This window comes from Arvicanthis niloticus, chromosome 28 (assembly GCF_011762505.2).
Source record: "Arvicanthis niloticus isolate mArvNil1 chromosome 28, mArvNil1.pat.X, whole genome shotgun sequence".
Taxonomy (NCBI): domain Eukaryota; kingdom Metazoa; phylum Chordata; class Mammalia; order Rodentia; family Muridae; genus Arvicanthis; species Arvicanthis niloticus.
In genome coordinates this window covers 25,575,751-25,580,970 of record NC_133436.1, presented here as the reverse complement: position 1 = coordinate 25,580,970, position 5,220 = coordinate 25,575,751, and the positions used below count along the sequence as shown (strand labels likewise).

The 5,220-nt window shown below is 39.4% G+C and overlaps 1 pseudogene; it reads left to right on the top strand.

The window, feature by feature from the left end:
• The first annotated feature begins 3,756 nt into the window (after nucleotides 1-3,756).
• On the top strand, nucleotides 3,757-4,994 carry LOC143439976 (differentially expressed in FDCP 8 homolog pseudogene; annotated as a pseudogene).
• Nucleotides 4,995-5,220: the final 226 nt, after the last annotated feature.

Here is a 5,220-nt window from a genome sequence, read left to right as displayed (position 1 = left end):
CCAAACCAAGAAAACAAATAGTAGCAGGTGCTGGTGAGGATGTGGGGCTAGGAGAACACTTATTCACTGTTGGTTGGAGTTCAATGGGCATATTCTGTGTGTAGTTTCCTCCTGAAGTGAGAATCAATCTACCTGAAAGTACAGCTAGACAACTTTTGGTCATTTATTCAAAGTATTCTGTATCTTACTACAGGGACATTTGCTCATTCATGTTAATTGTTGCTCTATTCATAACAGCTAGAAATTGGAAAGAACTGAGATAGCCACAACTGATGAATGGATATTGAAAGTATGGTACATTTACATTATGAAATTAAAATGGCATAAAAGCAAAAAGGAGGAGGTAGGATTAGATAGGGGGTTTCTAGGGAGGGGAAAGGGGATGACACCTGAAACATAACTAAATAAAATCTCCAATAAGAAAGAAATAGTATTCAAGTATTAAGAAAAGTGAAATTTATAGTTAAATGGACATAGCTAGAAACTATGGTCCTGGTTGAGGTAACTCAAATCCCAAAGACAAATATGGTATGTTTTCTATTATATGTGGAGATTTGATCTTAAGCTTTAAATATATGGGCTTCAATCCAAATAGGGTGGGGCTCTTAAGCTCTTCACATGAAGAACTAGAAAGTTCATCTACCTCAGTGGTTCTCAACATTTCTCATGCTAGGTTGTGATCCTTTAATATAGTTCTTCATGTTATAGTGACCCCCCCAACCATAAAATTATTTTGTTGTTACTTCAGAACTATAATTTTGCTACTGTTATGAATGCACACACAGGTTTTGAACTTGCTTGGAGGCATTATTTAATATTTAATGCACTTTCTTATTTCTTTTTATGATCATGTTCCTGTCCTTATATTAGATTGTTCTGAGACTCAAATGGATCATTTTTAGTTATCTTGCACTTATTTATTGCATTAGGATTTTCTACTTTGTCATAGTTTTTATTAGACAATATTTAACACAGTATCTTGTTATTTGTGTTCCTTGTTGTCTTCTTACTTTGACAACGTGTTTGTAGACTTTTCTGTATCTGTCATAATTAATAGATATAGATAAATTTCTAGGTTGCCCTTTTGGATTCTACTTTAAAGTATTTTTTCCTGTCAATGTTCACTATTTAAAAAGAATAACTCATGTAACATTAATATCTTTATTCTCAGATTACTTTGTCTTTGTCCTGAATTAAATTTATGTGTATTTAATTTTATTTTAGTTTTCTTGTTTAGTACTGGAAGGAGTTTAAGCTATGAGAAGTATGACATACAATACTTTTGTTATTATAAATGATTAGTTTTGATTATTCTCACTCTCCAAGGATTTTATATAAAAGTTAAAAATAAGTATCACATGTTGCTGTTTCTGTTTTGGTGTTGCCCCCATTGCTATGTCTCTGTTTTGTCTCATTTTAGACAAAAATTACTTTTGGCATAATGTCTGTTTTCTTCTTGTTTGGGTGGGCTAATCTGTAAGTTATTATGAGAAGAGATTTAATAAATACCCCAAATGCTGCTTTAGGAAATGTTGATAACTTTAGACAAAGGACTTAAGGGAGATAAGCTGTTAAAAATCAAATGTTAACTCTTCTGGTCATTATTTCCATTTTATTTTGACTTTCTTACCATGTCTTTTGCCCTAAAAACTCCTATTGCTCATTTAGTCTTCTCATTTTGAATCATTGCTCATATTTTTGTCATTTTGTCATTCATATCTTGTTTCATATGTTCTGTTTTTTATTGACTTTTAGCAGGTTACAATTAATTAGCGCCTTATAAACTTACTTGCTGTATTGTATGTGCTCTGTGTCTAGAACATTCTATCTCATTTTGGCTCACAGCATTTCTTTCAATTCTCATATTTAAATGTTTCTGTTTCAACTCTGAACTTGAAGAGTGGTCCAACACTCAGACTCACTTTGCTCTTCTGAGTTGCTAGAATTAATACCATCTCAGGTTCCACGTTAAACTATGACTTACAACACTGGATTCACATCCTGTGTGCTTGAAGAAATAAAAACACATGCTTAAAGCTTTTCTGTATTTGTGTTGTGAGAAAATTCTTTCCATTTCACCGCAAATAACTTGTTAGCCTAGAGTGTTTAGGTACAGACGTTGAAATTATGTGTCTTTAAGCACAGCTTCATATTGAGCCTCTAGGAAAAAAATACTTCCTGTGATGCATATTCAGTCTTGTGGTTACATGGTTTCAGGGATTGATTAATATAACATTTTAAACTCTCCCCAAATGTATGACATATGTATGTATTTAAATTTCAATTGTGGTCATAGTTAGAAAATTTCTATTGAGGACTTATCTGTTATCAGGCTATCTCTTGTATATTTTATGCCTGGTGTAAATGCTTGCAAACAATCTGCTGTAGGTAACAAAGTAAAATTCCTTTTATATGACTCTGGTGAATGATTTTCCAATAAATTTTCTGTATACCTAATTGCATCATTAAATCTTCTTCTAGGGATCTTGAAATTTAAGGTGTTTAGATTCGCAAGACTATAAACTCCTGGAACTGAAATCCTTTGCATACATTGAAATCCTTCTAAATAGGATCACAGTTGCACTCAGGATGCCACTGGCTTGATAGCTGCTATTTGGCTAGTAGACCACACAAGTTTCTCTGCCACTTAACTTCCAAGCATATCAAAATTGAGTTAAATTATTACCCCCTCCACATGCCAATAACTGTACTTATAATTATGAAATTTAGTAAAACAATAGAGGCATATTTAATAATTTGGTGTCACAAAGTAAAAACTTGTCAGTTCTTGCCTTAATCATACAAGTTGGCATTCCCCATCAATGCCAATGGCCCACTTTGTTGAAAATATCTTTACCTTATTCTGCCTAAATAGAGTAATCTCTGTGGCAAACCACAGCCTTACCAAAGGTTCTTGACATTAGTAAACTAAAAAATGCAAAAGCTTGTCTGCTTACTGGGGGGGGGGGGAGGGGAGAGAGAGAGAGAGAGAGAGAGAGAGAGAGAGAGAGAGAGAGAGAGAGAGAGAGTTAGAGGATATTTCCTTCTATCATGTTGGTCCACTGGAATGAACTCAGGTCATCATGTTTGGCAGGAAGTGCCATCCCAAGTGAGACAACTTTCTTGGCTATGCATTAGTAAATTCCAAAAGCTCATTTGAGTTATGTATCTGTTATGTAAACATAGAACTACTTGACAAACATACATAGTTAAGAAATCTCATGGCAGGTGAGCATTAGTGTTATTCTCAACATAACATAAATCTCAATGAGATTTTAAAAGAAAGATTTTATTTTTATTTCATTTTACTTTAAGTGTGTGGGTATTTTGGCTGTATATATTTATCTGGGCATCGGCAAAAGGATGTCATTTCCTCCCGAACTGGAGTACGAACAGTTGTGACTTACTATGTATTTGCTATGATTTGAACCCTGGTCCTTAACAAGAACAAGAAGTTCTCCTATCCAGAAAACAATCTCTCCAGCCTCTAAAGTGAGGGATTTTTGACTAGGTTTGATCATGTAAGTGAATTTTACAACTTCAATCATCAGATCCATGTTCAAATGGAGAAAAGAAAATGTCACGTCCCATTATCAAAATACTGATAAAAGAAATTTAAATGCTCTTAGTTAAGAAATATACCTATCGAACGTTTGACAAGTGCGAACCTGAACACTTCTGCTACATGGGATCTTATGGTTGGAACAACTCGGGCCATGTGGTCATTACGTAGGACTGGAATTCAAGCTTTCGAGGTAAGATGTCATGGAATATGACGAGAAGCTGGATCGGTTCGGCAGACCCACCTCAACCCCTTCAACAAGCAGCTTTGACCAAGGAATCATGAACAGGAACACAACAAGAAGGCCCAAGAAGTCACTTCTGAAGAGACTCTCCCTGAGCTGCCCGCTGGGAAGCCTGAGTTCCAGTACTCGGAGCGCAGGATGGATCTCAGCCTGTCTGACAGGCAACTGAAGAATGCAAACAGGTGATCCTGGAGCTTCCAGAGCAGTCAGAGAAGCAGAACGACTCCGTGGTGAGGCTGATCCACCTCAGGCTGAAGTTCCTGGAGCTGAAGGATGCCAATGAGGAGGAACCCAACATTTGGGTTCTCCTAGAACATCGCTTCTATAAGGAGAAGAGCAAGAGCGTCAAACAAACCTGCGACAAGTGCAATGCCACCATCTGGGGCCTCTTCCAGACCTGGGACACCTGCATAGCTCCAAGGTCAGTTACCAGGCTGAGTATGAGCTGAACATCCGATCCGAGACCAGGCTGGACAGTCAGGACTACCGCTGTGCCGAGTGCCGCACTCCCATCTCTCCATGAGGTGTGCCTAGTGAGGCCTGGCAGTGTGACTACACCGGCCAGTACTACTGCAGTCACTGCCACTGGAACCACCTGGCTGTCATCCCTGCGAGAGTGGTACACAACTGGGACTTTGAGCCACGCAAGGTGTCCTGTTGTAGCATGTGCTACCTGGCACTGATGGTGTCTCCGCCAATGCTCCAGATTAACTCTCTGCTGTTTAACTATGTGGAAGAGTTGGTGGAGAACTGGAGGCTGTGCCAAGACATCCTGCTTATGAAGCTCTACTTCATCACCTGCAAGGAGACCATGGAGGCGCGACTGCTGCTGCAGCTCCAAGACTGACAGCACTTTGTGGAGAACAATGAGATGTACTCCATCCAGGACCTCTTGGAGGTGCACATGGGCCGCCTCAGCTGCTTGCTAACTGAGATCCACGCGCTCTTCACCAAACACATCAAGCTTGACTGTGAGCGGTGTCAAGCAACGGGGTTCGTCTGTGAACTCTGCAAGGAAGGTGACGTGCTGTTCCGTTTGACAGCCATACATCCGTGTGCAGTGACTGTTCAGCTATCTTCCATAGGGACCGTTATTACGACAACTCAACCACGTGCCCCAAGTGTGCCCAGCTCACACTGAGGAAGCAGTCACTATTCCAGGAACCTGGTCTAGACATCGATGCCTAGAACACTAGAGAAGAATGCCAGGCACTGTATCTGCTCCATCTTGCTGCTGCCTGCTGGCCTTGCCTGCCAGATGTGCATTCTACTCTGGAGACCCCTGAGTGCATCCTCCGGGGCTCTTTATCTCTTTTGGGGCAGAAGGAAGTGACTAGTGGCCTCCAGGACTCTTATTCCTCAGATGCTTGCCGAGACTTTGAATGTGTATGTATATCTGGCTGTTTATTGGATG